A 20,791-nucleotide genomic window follows, 5' to 3' on the forward strand; every position below is an offset into this window, starting at 1 on the left:
GATATGTCTCAGATATGAACAGAGTTACAAGTGTCTTGCAAACGGGGCGAACCGTCTCCCCATCGTTCCTAGTGCATAAACCTAATAGGATGGTGAACCCTTACAGAAGAGTGCAGCAAAACCAACCAGGAGGTGAACACAGATGGGCAGAGAGAAGGAAGGGGCATGAGAGGAGAGGAAGGCAAGAATAGAACCCGGGACCCGGCACACACTGGGGGAGATGGAAGGGTGGTCCTGTCCCAGAAAGCAGAAGAGGAAGCAAGGTCAGGAGTTGAGGGGCTTTCTGCCCAGTTACAGGAAAACACAAACTGTGAGGCGGAAGGCTGTCAGGGGAGGAGCAATCTTATTTTGTAAAGAATCCACTGGTGATTTTCAAAGATCAGACGATTAGGAAGGGTGATAGCTCATCTCTGTGAATGGCAGTTACCATCCACTATAATCAGTTCAAAAACAATTGCAGAATTACTGTTTACCTGAGCCCTGAGACAACTTTTCCAGAATTCAAACGTGGTATCATAAAGCTAGACCATTTCTCAAGGTGAAAGGGTAAGATCAGAAGGGAATCCAAACGTTTCAACCTCCATTTAAAATAAAATTGAAAAATTTAATATTCTTTCTATTTCATCTGAAGTTCTATCCTTTGCTTCAGAGTCACTATCATGAACCCAGACACTGCAACTATCCCTGATCTAAAATGCTTGATGCAAACACAGTACTAACCAAAAGTGTCCCTGATTTACTAAGAGAGGGAAAAAACCCAAAAGGCCACCACAAAGTTCTTATATTTCCTTAGACCTTGCAGCTGGGCCAATTCTCTATAAGGGTAGAGGTGAGGGGGTGTCTAAAAGATCTGCAAACTGAGTTCAGATAAGAACACACAGCTTCCACCCTGGCACCAGAAGTGAAACTGATTTCATTATGAATATGGTTCCTGGCTTTTGAGCACCAGCCTGAAAGGGGCAAGTCTGACTTTCTCAAGTCCTAAGATCACTTGAAGGTCACCTTCACAACACTCAAGGAAACTTCTCCTCAGGTCACTGACTCGGTTCTGCTTTAAGCCCTCTGGATATCCATGGCATTCATTTTTCCTCAGATATTTTAAAATATAAATTTAAAATTCCCGTTCTCCAAAAGCTTGTATTGCAGTAAATTCTGTTGGATTCAGCCACTATTGCTATGAATCCACTGCCTGTGAAACTATGATCTCTGAAATGCTAGCAGATTTCCTTCAAAAGAAGAGGTTGGAGTACGGGGAGTTGGTTTATGAATAGGCTTCATTAAGGTTTCTCATTGGAAAGGTTATGTCTTCAAGAAGGGGCTATGTACACAGATTTCTCCAAAGTTATTTGACAATAGGGAATGTGTTTTAATAAACAGCTACTAAGTTATGAAACTCAGGTTTGGAAATTCAGGGCTAAGAAAAAGCCACTTCAAATAATACAGTTGAAAAAAATTGTTAGGCTGGAAAGTACAGTCAAGTTTGAATCAGAAAATCTAATTCTAATTCCACCTCTAAATGATGGTTCCTCATCTACAACGCAGGATCCAAGTACCTCTATTGCCACCTTACAGACTGCAGTAAAAGCAAATAAGACAAACACCTCAGCACAAGGTTTTGGACTTTTTAAACTAGGAGATAAGTAAGACCTGAAGAGCTAATGCCCAGTACAGTGATTACAGACAACAAAGCTGTATTATGACACCAAACAAGCTGAGGATGGATATGTGCTCAGTCACTCAGTCATATCTGACTCTTTGCATCCCCGTGGACTGTGGCCCACTAGGCTTCTCTGTCCATGAGATTTCCCAGGCAAGAATGTTGGAGTGGGTTGCCACTTCCTCCTCCAGGGGATCTTCCTGACTCAGGATCAAACCTGCATTGGCAGGAAGGTCCTTTACCACTGAGCCACCTGGGGAGCCCTAAACATGCTGGGACTAGATCTTAATTGTCCCACCACAAAAAAAAAAAAAAAGGATGAGGATTCAGACTTGACACAAGTGGCCATCATATTGCAAAATAAATGTACCAAATCAACACTCTGCATAAACTTACACAAGGTTTTATGCCAAACATACTTCAATTAAAATAATCAATCAGGCTTTGACTGAGGTGGTAAAAATCAACAGAATGTAGGTGAGAGCCTGGACCACAATTCAGCATCTCAACCTGAGCAGTGAACTAGCTGAACAGAAAAAATTGCTTTTTGCCAAATACTATTTGAATACGTTACTTTGAAATGTGAGCATTTGTTCTCTTATTATTACTATGTAAAAGCGGCAACTTGCAGTCCATGGGGTCTCAAAGAGTTGGACATGACTAGGCGACTGAACAACAATATCTTGCCTAAATAAAATAAATCCAAGAACTATCATAATTTTTAAGATAGAATTGTTCTGGTTTGGTCACTAGAATGCATTTGGTTTCTTAGGGCTCTTGCTGCTGCCTGCTGCCAAGTCGCTTCTGTCGTGTCCGACTCTGTGCGACCCCATAGACGGCAGCCCACCAGGCTCCGCCGTCCCTAGGATTCTCCAGGCAAGAACACTGGAGTGGGTTGCCATTTCCTTCTCCAGTGCATGAAAGGGAAAAGTGAAAGTGAAGTCGCTCAGTCGTGTCCGACTCTTAGCGACCCCATGGACCGTAGCCTACCAGGCTTCCCAGTCCATGGGATTTTCCAAGCTAGAGTACTGGAGTGGGGTGCCATTGCCTTCTCCGTCTTAGGGCTCTTAGCCTCTTACAAAAGCCTGCATGCCCTTATTCTCACGGTGGAGAGAAGTACTGCCTTTGCCATCAGAACTAAGTTAGACAACACGTGGCACAGGCCTAGGAAAACACCCAGCATGTGCCCAAGGCCTCAACTGTCCACATGACCGACCAACTTACAGGTCTTCATTTTTTAATCAGTTTAACAATCTCTGTGGCCAAAAGCTGGGCCACATCATTCCATTCCGCTGGCGTTCACTGTATGACAACTAATGAGCCAGCCCAGGGAGACAAGGAAGAGAGATAAAAGGTCACAGGCTCACACCCTCCTTCATTTATGAACATGCAGCATCACACCATGATGGTGTTTTGGCAAATCGCACTGTCCGCAACCCCACAGATGACAGGAAGCACAGTTCCACAGGCAGCAGAAAGATGCGCAGCCCCTCCCACACTTGCTGGGGCTGACACCCCCGTCCCGACAGCTGTCCCTGAGTGGCCAGATAGCTGGGGACAAAGTTGGACTCCACCCCGTGCCAGAAATGAACCTCACATGGAGGCAGGCCCTAAACCTACTCAGCCCTTCCTTCTGGAGCCCCCGTGTGACAGCAGAGCCACAGCGCAGACACCTATGGGGACAGCTCTTCTGTTCATGTTGCCTCACCACCCAACCTCCTCACGTCCACCTGAGGTCTACTACACAAGATCAGGGATCACCTCCTTGCTCAGGGAGGCTGCCATGCCTTTTACCACTGATGCTTTAGGAAACACTCCATATGAACACACACTAAACACACAACTGTCAACATACACTTTTAATGCCGTCCAAGCTGGGTTCCTATTGAAAAAGGAGACTCATGCAGCAGCATGACCTTTGCAGGAGTCACATGGGGTTAGAGTAGCTGGAGCCGCTTCCCAGCCATCCATTAACAGCCACTGAGATAGTAGCAGACAGGCACTTGGAGCAAGATGCCAACCTCACCAAGTTCTCCCAACCCCTGTGCTCACTGCCACCTAAAGACAGCCTGCCCTGAACCATCTACACAGAACAGAGGACTGTGTAAATGCTGCACTGAAATGCCTAGTGACAAGGTGGAAAGAGAAGAGAAGAGGAGATGGACACAGAGAAAGGAGACTTGTTATCTATGTGTGGGTTATCATCACTACTCCAGTTTGGGGGTATGAGTTAGGTCACAGGAATTTCACCCACATTTCAGTTTTCTTTAGATGTAGATGGAGCCATTGCCACACAAAAAAGAAAGTCCCTTAATAAAATCCTATTGGAAAATTACTGCACTGAACTCATTCCATTGCTTTTAGAAGCTACTGCGTCACAGCCCAAAGGCCATAACGTGATTCTCACTCAGTCCCTCACTCACGCATCTGTCCACCAGTCTGTTCGGAACACAGAGATGAAACTGCAGGCTCTGGAGTCATCTATGTGAGACTGCACCCCAGCCCCACCCCTTCCTCAGCAGTACAGGTTCTCTCTGCCCTACCTCCCTCGCTTGTCAAACGGGAGTATCGGTAAGGCGTCCATCCTATTGTTGCAAAGGTTAAAGGAGACAAGATACGTAAAATCCTTAGAACCCAAAGTATGTGCTCCCTCTGGGTGTCTATATTCATGTAACAAACATTTCAATCCAGCTAGTTACAAACCACAAGGGCAGAAAATCTGTCTTCAAGGAATTATTCCAGTAAGAAGACAAGCTGTTAAGGAACTTCAGCAGCAAGCCAACCACGACTGTTGTCAGACAGGAAATACAGACCAGGTGCGTGGAGAGAAGACTCCCTCCAGCTAAGCAGGTCACAGAGGATTCTGAAGAGATTTCCCATGAGAAGAGCCATCAAAGATGAACAGGGTCTGGACAACTTGTACTGTGCCTCTGTGGTGAAACACTCCAGTTTACAGATAAACCATGAGGGCGTCCAGTAAAATCCATCAAGTAGATGAGCAGAAGCACATGGGGCTGGGTTCTGGAAGACCTCGGAAGCCTGACCAAGGAGCTGTGCCTTTGGCTGTTGGCAAAAGAAAGCCATCAGAGGCTCAGCAGGATCAGAATTATCCTCTTTTTTTACCTAAGTTAGGTTTCTGATATATATGTCATTCAGGCAGAACTTGGAACTACTCCATAGGACATCAACTATTGTAACTAAAGAAAACTGCATGTGACTTAAAAACTGTCAGATCAGAAGGCTTCATCTGACAACAGAGTTTAGAGTATATTTAACTTGTTCAGTCTTGGAAGCAGAACTGTTGCCTAATTATCACTTTGAGAGGCAACCAAAGCTTTAATGGGACATCCTGAGAATAGAATGGAAAAGGAAAACAAATGCAAGGAAAATTAAGAAATCTTCTCCCACTCAAACCCCAGAGCCCCAAATGAGGTCTCCTTAAGACTTCCACCTTACTGATTTATCACCAAAACATCACCCTGTGATTGCTATGTCAGTGAAAAGCATCTTTTCCTCGTCTAACCTAATTCACAGTGATCAAATTCTCACGTGTATGAGACACTGTCCACACAAAGTTGTAGCTGCACTAAGAGAAGAGACAGTGTCCAAAAAGGTGGATGGATGGACATGGGTGCTGAGAAGAAGGAAAATGGGCAAAGATAACATCCAAGAATAAAGAAAAATCAACCCCAAAAAACTTCAGGTTAAAGTGTTCAGTCATTTTTAAGCTTTGCAGAGGCATACACCATTAAGGAATAGATAAAAACTAGGAAGTTATTCTTGTTGCTTTTAAAACTCAGATTAAATATCTGTTAAAAGTACTGATTCTGTAATTCTGATGAGTACCACCCAGGCAGCTCTGCATTATGACATAAATAATAGCCTTTGCTCAGAACAAACATGGCAGAAGTATCACTCACATGGTCTGTTGTCAACGCAGCACACAGGTGAAAATGGTCAAAGGAAATGTCACGATTGCTCACTGAACATATGTACTTCTCTAAGTCATCGTATCTCTCTTCATACAGCGCTGGAAGTGAAGAGCAAGAATTTCCCAATGAATGGACACACAAGGATGGGATAACTTGAAAGGAAGACACAAAATTCCTATGAATGTGTCAAACCTACCAAGTCTCACTTTATATGACTGCTTCATCAGCAAGTAGTTCTTGTGGGAACTGGCACAGGAGCTGGCATTTCTTTTAGAAGCAATACTTCATTCAATCATACTGTCTGCTTGTTTCCAGTACCGTTTTACAGATTGTAGCCACCTTAAAAATTTTAATTACATATTACTTATGCAGAACATGGAACCACTTCCTGAAATATCAAGTACTTCAAAATACAGAAAATTTTATGTGCCTTAAAACTTGTACATAAATGAATAGACCCTGGAGCCAGATGACCTAAGGTTGAATCCCAGCCTCCTTACCATGGGCTGAGACTCTTGGTTGAATCATAAAATCTCTCTGTGCCTTGTTTTTCATATTTAAAAGGAAATAATCATAGCAGTCAGAAAATCTACCTAACAGCAGCAATTAAAATAATAAATCATAAGGGTTGTTGGCCATCTAAGACAAATCAACATATGCAAAGTACTTAGAAAGGCACTTGGCAAATCAGAGTCTTTGCTATAATTGTTGTTAGTGGGCAAAGATCCAGCACAATGGAAAAATGATATGGGGCTTTCAACTAATAAGGCTCCCCTATCTTTCCAAACATCTGTAAACTGGGACAACATAAGAAGTCTCAAGGTCCATGGCAGACTGTGTCATTATGTGTGTGTGTTAGTTGCTCAATCAACGTGTCTGACTCTTTGCGACCCCACAGACTGTAGTGCCGGTACCCAGCTCACGAGATCCCACCCATGACAGAGTCATGAGGAGAAGACCTGATGAGCAGAGTAACTCAGGCCTCAGGGATTCTCGGAAGGAAGGCTGTCTCAGCGCTCACCTTAAAGATGATATCTCTCTTTCTGATGCTTGCTATAATAAACCTCTTCTTATTTTCTGTGACTTAGGTAAAAGGCCTTTCCTGATCTCTTCCTAAATAGATCAATGTGGAACCCTGATCGATACGGCCCCCGAACGGTGGCACCCTGTTAGATTATCTAGGATATAGAGTATTTTAATCTAAACTTCCCTTGCTAGCATTTTAGTCTGTTTAACAAGAGTGCCTGTGCCTTTGGAGCTAATGTGCATGACTGCTCCTTAACAATAAAACAGCATTGAGAGCCTCCGCACAGAAAGCCCCAATGGGCACAGAACCCTTGGTAGGAAAGAAGGCTTATTAGGAAATATAAGAAATATTGCTTTATGAAACTGTTACTTAGTCTATATTTACTCACTATGTTTTTGCTCTTAACGTATTTAGCCTATATAATGAAAGCATAATAGTTAGAGATAAAAGTTTAGCTTTAATACAAATAATAAGACAATTGTTAATTTAGCTGGTGATTTTTGCTAAGAACTGACGTTTGCGCTACATTGTTTCAGCTTGCTGTACCATGACCTTATGGGACCACATTCTTTTCCCTTGGGCTCCGGGGGTGGGATGGATTACGGAAGACAGGTTTTGCCTTGAGGCTTTCTGTTGATGAATTCTTTCCTGCTGTGCCTGATGCAGGAGTGTTCTGGCTGGTCGACCCCTGTCAATGGAGAGTCGCGGGGTGTTCCCCCGGGCCAGAAGATGATGTAAACAAAATGAAACTTTTTGTAACTAACAGATGCAAACAGTTTCAATAATGGTCAAAACTGCCGACCCATTAAGCTGATTTGGTATGACTCTACACTTTACATTTGTTTCTATGTACCACTAAAAATATAAAAGCTGTCTTGAAAACAATAAAGTCGGGAGACACTTGGAGACGCCAAGATTCGCTGTGTCTTCTCATTTCGCATCGCCGACGTCGTCCTTCCTGAAGGAACCCCTGGACCCGCTGGAGCTGGACTCTGGCACTCTAGCCCACCAGGTTCCTCTCCATGGGATTCTCCAGGCAGGAATACTGGAGTGGGTAGCCTATCCTTTCTCCAGGGAATCTTCCTGACCCAGGGATGGAAACTGGGTCTCCTGCATTGCAGACAGATTCTTTACTGTCTGAGCCTCCAGGGGAGCGATGATACTATTTTAATTTTATTTCTTTGCAAAAGGACAAAGAAAAAGAAAAATAAATCAATCACTTCTGGTGAGCCTTTCTTGAGATACGGGGGAAATTTCCTACTCAACTGCAGATCCAGCTGGGGGAACCCTTGGTTTTTTTCCTTTACAGAGTGTGGCCTTGCTCAGCACCTGCCAGGAGGGGTGAGTGTATTCCCTGAATATTCAGAGATAAGAGATTCATCAGGTGGTTATGGAACTTTCCAGAACACATATAGAAATGATGACATTCAAACATTCAAAACAGATAAGTATTCTATCTAGACTAAAGCTCAGGCCTACTCAGTCAGATGCTCCGGGTTGCTGATGGTAGCAGAAAGAGTCAGGAAGGGGCAGCAGATAATGATGAGATGCTCCCAGATTTCTGCTCCAATTTCCCCACCAAGACAGTGGACCTATTAACGACAAAAATGCTCCACTAAAACTGAGCAGGAGGTCTGAAAGATGTCTTTCCAAAGGAAACAAACAGATGGCCAATAGTTACATGAAAAGATGCTCAAGTTTACCCATCATTGAGAAATGAAAATCAAAACCACATGAGATATCACTCACACCTGTCAGAACAGCCACCACCAAAAAGAACACACATAAAATGTGTTGGCTGGAGGCTTCCCTGATGGCTCAGTGGTAAAGATTCTACCTGCCAATCCAGGAGACACAGGTTCAATCCCTGATCCAGCAAGATCCCACAAGCCAAGGCACAACTAAGCCTGCACACCACAACAATTAAGCCTGTGCTCTAGAGACCGGGAGCTGCAACTACTGAGCCCATGTGCTACAAATGAAGCCCTCATGTCCCAGAGCCCATGCTCCACATCAAGAGAAGCCACTGCAATGAGAAGCCTGTGCACCACAACTAGAGAGAAGCCTCCACTCGCCGCAGCTAGAGACGAGTCCATGCAGCAGTGAAGACGCAGCACAGCCAAAAAATAAAAATATAAAATAAACAAAAATATTTTAAAAAGCAATCTGAATGTCCATTGCTCAGAGACTAAGTAAACACATTAAAAAAAATATTGTTGGCGAGGGTATGGAGAAACAGGAACTCTTGTACACTGTTAGAGGGAATGTGAGATGGTTACAGCCATTCAGAACAGTATCAGAGGCTCCTCAATAAACTAAAAATAGAACTGCCATATTCTGCAATTATATTCAGCAATTCCACTTCTGGGTGTCTATCCAAAGAAAACAAAAGGATATATGCATCCCCCATGTTTATTGCAGCACTATGTATAACAGCCAAGATAGGAAGCCACGTAAGTGTTCACTGAAGGATGGATGTACGGATAAAGAAACTGTAGTATGTATACATAGAATGGAATATTATTTAACTACAAAAAAGAATGAAATCTTCCCATCTGTGATCATGGAAGGACATCAAGGGCATTATCCTAAGTGAAATAAATCAATAAGTCAGACATAAAAATGATTTCACATGTGAAATCTTAAAACACACACACACAAACAAGCTCAAATATATAGAGAACACATATGTAGTTACAAGAAGTGGGTGTGGGAGAAATTGGTGAATGGCTTTTACTTGTTGTTTTAGTTTAGTTTAAATAAATTAAATAACTTTCCAGTTGATTTAAAAATAGCAGATGCAAATAAGACCTGGAAGCTTGCATCATCATCATACATCGTTTCATATTGGCCAACCATGCCAAGTTTACATAAACACTGACAAATCTAGCCAACACAAAATCCTGACACACACTTTCTTTTAATTCCCATAACCAATCCATCAATAATTCCTCTGTATCTTACTTCCCAAAATATCTTTCAAATCTAAGCATTTTCTCCACGTTCATGGCCCCCAGGTCATCTACAATATCCTCCTGGCTGACCTCCCAGCTCCCCTGGGCCCACCCCTGCACTCTTCACATCATAGCCAATAGACACGTCTCGAGGATGAACTCAATCAGGCCACGTCCCCAATTACATTTTCTCAATATCTTCCCACTACATGTGGAACAAAATACAGACTCCCGAACAGGGCGAACATTGTGTTGGGGGTTCCCACCCTCACCAGCCACTCTCCAGCCGCATTCCAGCCTCTCTCCCTTCGTGCACTCACTTCTCTCCAGACACACCGGACTTCGCTTTGTCACCTGAACACAAATTTCCTACCCCAGAGCTTCCACATACACTGTTCCCTCTGCTTAGAATGCTCTTACCCCCTTTTGGACTTGTAGAGTTCGGTTCAGAGTCACCCACTGGAAGACTCTTCCCACCAGCACTGCAGAGCTGTCCTCAGGCTGCACCTATCCCCCAGCTGGCCATCATCACAGTCAGACAGGCTGCCCCTTCTCATCACCATATGCAGGGAAGTGGGCTGCCACAGTCACACGTATGCTCAGCTGTCTGATCCCTTTTGCCCAGTGATTCTGTGGCTCACACCTGGGCATTCCCACACCCACAGTGCCTGGCATTGTGGAGACACTGCTTCTATGCTGAATGCATGAACGTCCTTTGACCCGATAAGCAAATGGAACTAGATTTAGGGAAGATTCTCAAAAGTGGTGTCAACTTATAAAATATAAGTTTTCCTCTAATTTTGCCCTCCAAATGTGAATTTCTGAGCCCCGAGAGTGCCCAGGAACAGCAATACCTGCTATCTGGTAGCCATGGAGCTGCCACCACTCCCTATGGTGAGCAAGGAAATAAGGATGTGAATAATCACATCACAGGACACGGTTTTAGTTAAAAACTAAACATGGTGAGAGTTATGTTTCATTTGGTGGGAATTTTTAGGGCATCAAGCCCGGGAGACAGCCTCTCAAGTGACCCTGAGAGAACTGCTCTGAGGAGACAGGGAGGGGAGGGGAGGGTGGGAAGTCAGGTAATGTAGAAGCTTGTAACAAGGGGCAGGTAGTCTGAAAATCAAAAGATTATTGCTAATCAGGGAACACGTGCTGTAGTCCATGGGGTTGCAAAGAGTCAGGCATGACTGAGGGACTGACCACACACAGTCAGATAACACAGCTGAATGGTGGCCTTACAATCTGTGCACATGGCACTCTTCCCTGACTCTGCCAGAAGAACCATCAGTCTCCAAAGACCTCCAGCTTTACCCTTACAAAAGCTGGGGAAGCTGAGGTCCCCCATGTCACTCCATTTCAGAGCTTGGAGACAAGAGTACAGTTCAAGGCCCTGGAGTACAAAGACAAAGCTGTTGGATGTTTTCCAAATGTGAATATTCAAGGCCTTCAAGATTCAGCGTATACAGATTGAGCAGAAATAAACACAAGAAGTCAGCTTCAAACAAATCAAAAATACAGCCTGCTTGGTGGCTCCTAGTTCACACAGGAAAAGTTAAGCGAAACACAGGCTTATCATCATTTCCCCTTTAAGCCGAAAGCCCCTTAGAGCGGAAGAATTCTTCTATAATGCTGTAAGCCTCTCTGAATAAATACTCTCACTCTGCTGTAAAAACGTTCTCAGCACCCTTCATTTGCCCTATAAATGTCTATTTTCCATCCTGCTCTCTCTGCCCTGGGAAACTGAGCCACTGAGGCTACTTCAAAAAGGTTCCGGGGTTCTCTGGGTCCATCGGATTTGGCTGAATGAGAGCCTGGGCAAGAGACCTGAGGGGAATGAGGATGAGGTCTTAGTGCCACCAGCTCCCTTCCTGGAGGGTTGCCCTGAGCCAGCTGTGCCCCCCTGCCTGCCTCCCCCCGCCCCCGCCACCCTCACTAAGGCAGCTGCCCTCCCCAAGCGGCCAGCACGCATAGAACCTCCCTGTGGGCCTCAAGGACCGCATCTTTGCCTTGTCCCCTTAGGCTAAGGGATGGGCTCCTTGCCTGGCATTACTGCACTAACCCCACAGTGCCCCCTCCCGACTATACACACACCTTTGGAAAATGCTCTTCTTGAATTGTTCTGAGTATGTCATTGGTTTCCTGCTGGGACCACAAGTGAAAAGATAACTTATGTAACTGACATCCTTGTTAGAGGCCCAATTCTTTGCTTTAGGGATCAAAGATTGTATTTTGGAATCTCTGCCCAGGAAAACCTATGTCCTGGTGGTTAGTTCGGCTCCCCTGAAACCGTGGTCACCACAGACAGCTCCTCTGCCATCCAGAGGCCCGCAGACACAGATACCCGGTCCTGAGCCAGATCAGGAAAACGGAGCCTAAAGACAGACTGCTGTGGTTCACGGAGAAGCCGGTGTCCCCTGCCACCCAACAGAAACTCCACACAGACGACGAAGCCCTGAAGCAGCAAACATCTTCAGTGTAGCGCTGATGCAACCAGGAAATCAGCCCAGAGAAACAACCTCAAGCCTACCTCATCAAATATGACGTATCTGATCCTTTTCACCCACACCTGGTGGTACAGAGCCAGCAGCAGAATTTCAAAGCAGGCAGGCACTGTGATGAGCACCCACAAACAAGAACACTTTGAGCGCTTGCCACATACAGATGTGCTTCTAAGAATATAAAAGAGAGAGTTAAAACTCCTGAATGGAGCTGCTAATAGCTAGAATACGATACTGCTTCAGAGAACATTTCACTACAGCTGCAATGTATTTTTCTGAATACTGTGAAACTGCAATTTTTGTAGGTCTAAATGGTAAAATATCAGATTTGAAGTTTAAATTCTTATTTATGAGCAATCAAGGTACTAACAATAGAAGGAGTCAATTGTCACAAATTTATTTCTTCAAAATCTGACCCCGAGGTTCAGTTTAGGTTGAAAAACATTTATTAAAAATTAACAATGATGGGGTAACTTCTCTGGTGGTCTAGTGGTTGAGACTTCACCTTCCAATGCAGGGGATGTGAGTTCGATCCCTGGTGGGGGAGCTAAGATCCCACACGCCTCACAGCCAAAAAACCAAAACATAAAACAGAAGCAATATTGTAACAAATTCAATAAAGACTTTTAAATGGTCCACATCAAAAAAAAAATCTAAAAAAAAGAAATTAACAATGATGGAAGTTGGGACAGGATGTTTGTTTAGCTTTAACCGTTTTCTGTGAGTTCAGTAAAAAGGAAAACTGTTAAGTCCATCCATAAATTTAACATTTGAAACCATGACGAGCATCCTTCTTATTGAGAAAGATCAAGAAACAGTTATTCTGAATGGAAATCGGAGCTTTTACTTTTTATAACATGGGGTTTTTCAGATCATTTTCAATCCACTTATAAACCAGATGATGCTTTTTGTAAACTCAAGAATATTACTTGTACAAGACGCTGGGGAGGTACCGCACTTCTACTGAGAGAGATTCTTGAGTGCTACCGCGTACGCTGGCAACCAATGCATTAGTTAGCATGCCTCCTACCTGAGAGTTCAGGGCATCGTGGCAATAGTCCCAGGTGAAAACACCACACAGACTTTCCCCCTTTGGCACATTTTTGTTAAAACGATTTCCAATGGTTGCTGCCACTTAATTGACAAGGGCCTGATTGTCAAGGAAAGAGATCCACTTATCATGTGGCAGATTTGAAGAATTGTTGCTTTTGAACTGTGGTGTTGGAGAAGACTCTTGAGACTCCCTTGGACTGCAAGGAGATCAAACCAGTCAATCTTAAAGGAAGTCAACCCTGAATATTCATTGGAAGGACTGATGCTGAAGCTGAAACTCCAATCCTTTGGCCATCTGATGGGAAGAACTGACTCATGGGAGAAGACCCTGATGCTGGCAAAGATTGAAGACAGGAGGAGAAGGGGACAACAGAGAATGCAATGGTTGGATATCACCGACTGAATGGACATGAGTTTGAGCAAGCTCCAGGAGTTGGTGATGGACAGGAAGCCTGACGTGCTGTAGTCCATGAGGTCGCAAAGAGTCGGACACGACTGAGAGACTGAACTGAATCATGTGACAGAGCACTGATAAAACCTCAGAGAACAACAGGCACTGTCTGGAAACACGTGCTGCTGGGGGCGGGGGCAGGGGGTTCATCACCTCCTTCTCCTCCCATCTGCCCTCATACACTGACCCACAGGCTGTCTACCAGCTGGGTGACTATGCCTAAACCTTGGTCATAGCCTCCACCTAAAGTAAAATGGGAAAAACAGCTTCATCAGAGGGAAAGACAGGAAGAGTTGCCACACGAGAAACAAACAGCTGATCCTGGGTGATCAAGGCTTAGAGAGAAGCCATGAGTCTATGTAGGAGAATGGCCGAGGTGGGCAGTGGGGTGGACATGTGGTCCTCATATTTAGGGGCGGCCTCCAGAACTCTATCTGTGAGGGTACAGGTGATCCTCACCCCAGACCAGGCAGGTGGTGGCCAGCTGAGTATGTGCAAACCCACACACATCTCTCTACTTCATACTTTGTGCCCCTAGAAAGTTTCACCTAGATTAAAATATAAACTTGAAAACATAAGCGTAAAGATACTAGAAAGTGAACAATTTCACATATTTTCATATATTTGAGCACACACATGGCAAAGCTAAATGGAAATACTGATAAATCTGACTACACAAATATTAACAAAATACCATTAATATAAGCACAATATAGTAAAAAGACAAAATGACAAAGGTACATTGGTTATAATTTGGAGAAAAAAAGAAATATACTTATTAAATACAGTTCTGGCCAATCAATAAAAAGGGAATTCCCCTTCACTAAAAGAAAAAGAAAATGGCCAGATTTCATGAACAAGTAGCTCACGAAGAAAGAAATATTCTGCCCGGAAATCATATGGGAAGACTTTTCAGTCAGTAATCACAGAAATGCAGATTTAATATGAGATGGAAATTTTTTATCAGCATGGAAATAAAATTTTTTAATGATAGGAATGTTGTTAAAAAATAAGAGACTATATACTTCCATATACTCCCAGAGGGAATAAAAATAGATTTAAACTTTTAGAAGAGTCATTTGGCTTCTAAACTTTTGGGTTCTAAAACTTTTAGAAAAGGAATATGTACTGTGTTGAATTAGCAATTCCACTTCCAGTAAGCTTAATTTTTCTTGATGTATTTTTGATTCATTTCTTACTATGAACACTTACTGCTTTCACAAGTGTGAAAAATGGAAAAGCTACGATAAAAACTAAAGTGCTAATTTCATTTAAACATGTTGATCAATCTGGTTCTGAGTCTGACCCTAAGTCACTCAACGCTACATTTTCCTAAAAACATCAGTAAAATGGAGTGAGATCTCATTTTAATCTGTAGAATCAAAGTTATGTCAACTAAATCTGCCTTTCTGAAGAATAATCACATTAAAAACAAGGGGTTGTAAATGAGGATATGCAAACTTATACTTCCTGGAAGTCAAACTTTCGTCTAAATACCAAAGATCATACTTTGTTGTTAAGTTTGACTTTAGGTGGTTCTAGCCATAAAACAAATATGGCAAAACCACTGGGTGTGAGGAACAGGCCAGGAACTGGTGCCCGAAAGCAGACTGGATATGCCCCATGGAGGGCAGAGGTGATGTGGGGTCCTTAGTGACTCCACACTGCCCAGCAAAATGGAAGTGCCTCGCTCAGTTACAGCAAAAAGCTGAACGACAAGGCTGCAAGTCCAGACTCTTCCTCACAACCCTCCAAGGAAAGTGTTACTTTAGGCTTTCAAACTGGAAGGAGAAAACACAGAAGATAAAGTAACACTCATGGAACAGAACAGACTGTTGGTTGGTGGGGATGGTGGTGGGGGCAGGGGAAGAAATGTGGGAAGGGGTCAAAAGGTACAAAGTTTCAGTTGTAAGTCAGTCCTGGGATGTAACAGTGACTATTGTTAACAACACTGTGTACCTGAACAACATTGTGTACCTGAAAGCTGCCAAGACTGTAGTCCAAAGTTCTCGTCACAAGGGGAAAAAAGGTATAACTGTATGAGGTGATTCATGGTAACTAGAATTACTGCGGTGATCACGTCACAATATACACCATTACTGACCATTACGGTGTACACCCGAAACAAACATGTTACATGTCAATTTTACCTCAATAAAAACTGAAAAAATAAACTGGAAAAAAAAAATAAAGTGAGCTAATCTACCACATGACCTTGGGCTTATTTCAAAAGAGGAGGTGCAGGAGTAAATGAGAAAATTCACTTGATTGTTACCTTGATGGGGGCCACGTCCACGAGCACCCGCTTGTCACCCGGGGACGACTCCCAGCCCTGGGATGTACCTTGATGGAGGCCACATACACGACCACCCCCTTGTCACCCTGGCATGACCTCCAGCCCCAGGATGTACCTTGGTGGGGGTCACATACACAACCACCCCCTCATTGCCCTCATGCAGCACCCTCTCCATGCAGTAGTAGGAGGCGTAGTCTTCCCTGAGGACTTGGGGGCCACGATGACCACAGACTCGTTCTTGTCCAGGAGCTCTTGCTGCAGATTCAGAGCACTGTCTCGTCAGCACCAGGTGCAGTATGACAGCAAAACCAATACGTGAAGACACCTCCCTCATAATTCCCTTCTATTGGCAGCAGGGCAGACGTGAGCTCTAGCAGCCTGTCTCCCTCGGGGGTCAGTGCCACAGTGGGACCCTCCCCCAAGCAAGCGACCATTAAGAGCAACTGTCAACCAGCCACCTGAGTGGTCGTTCTTGGTGATTGGTTGTGGGCCTCTCTTGTGTATAAAAGGAGTCTGAACTGGGACTGAGGGAGATGGTTTTCTGAGACACTAGTCTGCCATCTTCTGGGTCTGCTGGCTTTCTGATGAAAATTCTTATCCTTTGTTCCAACAACTCGCCTCCCGACTTATTGACTTGCTGCAAGCAGAGCGAGCTTGGGCCGGGTAACGCTGAGCCGCAAAGCAGTGGTTGGGAGCTGAAAACACGCCAAGAGATCCTAGAGAACTTGTGAGGAGCTCACTGCCTCTCCCAGAAGAGAGAACCGCAGTGCTTTTGAGCATACAGAGGTGGGCTTTGTGTGAAAAACTGAGACTGAGTCAGAACAAATTATCTTGTTTTGGGGCAGATTTGCTTTCTGATGACTTGTCATTAAGTGCACTTTGGCTTAGAGAAATGAAGATCTAAGAATATGTATTTTTGTGAGGGTGAAAAAGTAGCTGAATAGAAAAAAAATCAATAATTAGCCATTTTACTACTTATCTTCTCCTTTGTAAAGAGAAGAATTGCCCTACTTTAGAGGGCCTGTGGGTCCTTCAGTAAAACAGATTCTCATCCCTCAGCCTACGCTTTCATTCATCAAAATGATGACTCGTCAAAGGATCGAGAGCCCGTGTGATGGGCAGAAGACAGAACAGCCCTCCAAAGCCCCACCCTGCTCACTATCTGAATCCAAGTCCACTCTGGGCTGCATTTCAGAGCGAAGGCAGCATCAGTAGTGTGGTGTGTGTAGGATTCCTGGAAGCCCTCGGCTGCCCCAGGTCAGCCCTCGGGCAGGAAGGACCTGGGCCCTGCCCCTGAGCAGCAGCAGAGACCCTGTGGGCGACCAGCACCACCAGCACCAACACAAGGAGGATAAAGTCAGACGCTGATGAGACAGCCTGTGGGAGTGAACCTCTGAAATGGCTCTCTTGTAGCTAAGCATGTTTAATTCATAAGGTTGGACCAATGCAGAAATGCACCCTTCTATTCCTAATTTTATATCCATCAATATTATTCTTACACATATTTATGGAAAAGCAGTTACTGTGGTCCCAGATATGGGCTATAAATACCTAAATGACTGTCTATACTGTTAAACCTCCCTGAATATCTGTGCACTTTTCTGTATTTACACAGGAACCCTACTGACTCAGGGGAACCTTGGAGGCTGCTCCGTATGATACAGTCGGAACTTCAAGTACACACATGTGAATCCACCAGAACACCTCCAAGAAGATGGTCCACTTACAAAAAGTGGATGATGTGGAAAATTCACTTTCTTTAAATGGGAAAAAGTCCACATTTGACATTTCCTGTGGCAGTTTTAAATGACATGATTCAATATTAAGAACTTCATGCCAAACATGATATGAGGAACCACAATCATGAGTAGCTTCTGAGATCAGATTTAATAATACAATAGAAAATTCAGGCATTACCTGCTAGGTGTCAGGAATAAAGTCCTGAACTCTGGGGTCTGGATCTTTCCTCTCATCGTGTACCAGATAGTGGCCCATGTACTGCAGCTGAAACTGGACTGGCCCAACACTCACTGTGAGTATTGTCATTTTTCTTCTCCTTTATGCCCTTTCCTGTGACCTGTATTCATTTAAAAGTCCAACTTGAAAGTGATTTTAAATTATAACATCGTTTAAATGATCAAAATTATTTATTTTTTAAAATAAAATGACTGAAAACTAATTTTTTATCAGAAAAGCATTTTACCATCTTTGAAATTTTGCAATATTTATTGAAGAAATCTTTTACCATCTGAATCATTATCTTAACTAAGGGTAAAAAGCACACATCAAGATTTTCAAATACCCATCACAGTACTTGAACTACAATCTGATACAAAGACAATTAAACAATCACAATACAGCTTTTAATGTTCTCCTAGAATTAAACACAGGACTAGTTTTAAGGGTCTGCAGAGACTATCTCGCATTCAATTTGCTTTGTCCAGACAAGCATTTGTAAAATGTTCCAGTTCCAGATTACTTGGAGAAGGAAATGGCCACCCACTCCAGTATTCTTGCCTGGAAAATCCCATGGACAGAGGAGCCTAGTAGGCTGCAGTCCATGGGGTCGCTAAGAGTCGAACACGACTGAACGATTTCACTTTTACTTTTCACTTTCATGCACTGGAAAAGGCAATGACAACCCACTCCAGTGTTCTTGCCTGGAGAATCCCAGGGACGGGGGAGCCTGCTGGGCTGCCGTCTATGGGGTCGCACAGAGTCGGACACGACTGAAGCGACTTAGCAGCAGCAGCAGTGCTGTATCTTTGCTATTGGGCCCTCTCTGAGACTTCATTGCTCATCAATAAAAGAGGTAATAATACTTGGCATGGCAACTCACTTCAGTATTCTTGCCTGGGAAATCCCATGGACAGAGGAGCCTGGCGGGCTACAGTCCATGGGGTTGCAAAGAGTCAAACATGACTGAAGTAAGTGAGCTTCAGTCATGTCTAACTGAAGCTTCTTTCTCAATAAGAAAGTATCTAAGCCTTTAATAAGAGATGAGTAGATAATTTACAAAAGAAATACAAATATTGATAAAAGCGTCCAACCTCTTTAGGAATAAAGATGATGAGCTAGCGTATTTTTACTTTCAAATTAGCAAAGTATATTTTAAGGTTAATAGCACTGGAAATCACAGGATAAGTCCTTTCTCTTCCATTTTGCCGATGAGTATAAATAGGTACAGAGTGACTGCAAAGCCATTTGGCAGTACATATGATTTCCATTAAGCATGTTGATACTTTTGGATTGACTGTTCAAGTTCCAGGTATGTAGGTTAGTGAGCTATACAAAATGTGTACAAAGATTTATGCTCCAAGACATTCACTACAGAGTTATTTGTTAAAGCCAGTTTTCAAACAATTTAAATATTCAGCATTAGAGAGCTATTACACATCCAATAAAAATAAACTTTGTGAAGAATTTTTTGATAATCAGCAAAAGTGGTCTATTAAAGTCTGTTATTAATATATTTGTTAGTTAATATTATTGTGTGTGTGTGTGTGCTCAGTCATTTCCAACTCTGCATCCCCGTGGACTCTAGCCACCAGGCTGCTCTGTCCATGCGATTTCCCAGGCAAGAATACTGGAGTGGGTTGCCAGTTCCTCCTCCAGGGGATCTTCTCCACCCAGGGATAGAACCCATGTCCCTTGTGTCTCCTGCATTGGCAGGTGCATTCTTTACCATTATAGTGATATTAGTTTCCTGGTTTGACAAAGGTGCCTTCATTACATTAGATGTTAACATGAGGGAAAGCTGAGTAAGAAGTATATGGAAACTCTACAATTATTGCATATTTCTTAACAATTAAATGATTCATTCAAATAAAAAGCTTTTTTTAAAAGCTTCAATACTTCTTCCAACATAGTTTTCCATTTTAAATTTCCAAAAAGACGTCCTAACAGTAAAGCTTGGCATTCCTCCAGTTCCTCCATCAGCGCCTTATAAGCATTCTCAATGTTCTTCTTATTCTGCGAAAGGAAGGCAAGTCACATAAATAAAACATTCCATTACTCTACAATTATAGAAAATCATATATTGAAGATAATATTGTTACTATATATTTCTAAGTAAAAAAAAATACACTAATGTAATTCAGTTCAGTCACTCAGTTGTGTCTGACTCTTTGAGCCCCCATGGACTGCAGCACACCAGGCTTCTCTGTCCATCACCAACTTACGGAGCTTGCTCAAACTTGTGTCCACCGAGTTGGTGATGCCATCCAACCATGTCATCCTCTGTCGTCCTGTTCTTCTCCTGCCGTCAATCTTTCCCAGCATCAGGGTCTTTTCCAAGGAGTCGGTTCTTCGAATCAGGTGGCCAAAGTATTGGAGTTTCAGCTTCAGCATCAGTTCTTCCAATGAATATTCAGGACTGATTTCCTTTAGGATGGACTGGTTTGATCTCCCTGCTGTCCAAGGAATTCTCAAGAGTCTTCTCCAACACTACATTTCAAAAGCATCAATTCTTCGGTGCTCAGCTTTCTTTATAGACCAACTCTCACACCCATACATGACTACTAGAAAAACCATAACTTTGACTAGATGGACATTTGTCAACAAAGTAATGTCTCTGCTTTTTTAATATGCTGTCTAGGTTGGTCATAGATTTTCTTCCAAGGAGCAAGCATCTTTTAATTTCATGGCTGCAGTGCTTTTGGAGCCCAAGAAAATAAATCTCTCACTGTTTCCATTGTTTCCTCATCTATTTGCCCTGAAATGAAAGGAGTGGATGCCTTGATCTTCGTTTTCTGAATGTTGAGCTTTAAGCCACCTTTTTCACTCTCCTGTTTCACTTTCATCAAGAAGGTCTTTAGTTCTTCCCTTTCCGCCATAAGGTTGGTGTCATCCCTTTATCTGAGGTTACTGATATTTCTCCTGGCAATCTTGATTTCAGCTTGTGCTTCATCCAGCCTG

At 43.3% G+C, this 20,791-nt stretch overlaps 1 pseudogene; it reads right to left on the minus strand.

The window, feature by feature from the left end:
- LOC145515800 (putative ATP-dependent RNA helicase DDX60) overlaps positions 1-17,920 on the minus strand; it is a 39,859-nt pseudogene extending 21,939 nt beyond the window's left edge.
- Between the last annotated feature and the right edge of the window lie 2,871 nt (positions 17,921-20,791).

This window comes from Giraffa tippelskirchi, chromosome 1 (assembly GCF_054371585.1).
Source record: "Giraffa tippelskirchi isolate mGirTip1 chromosome 1, T2T-mGirTip1v1.2.pri, whole genome shotgun sequence".
In the NCBI taxonomy this organism is placed as follows: Eukaryota; Metazoa; Chordata; class Mammalia; order Artiodactyla; family Giraffidae; genus Giraffa; species Giraffa tippelskirchi.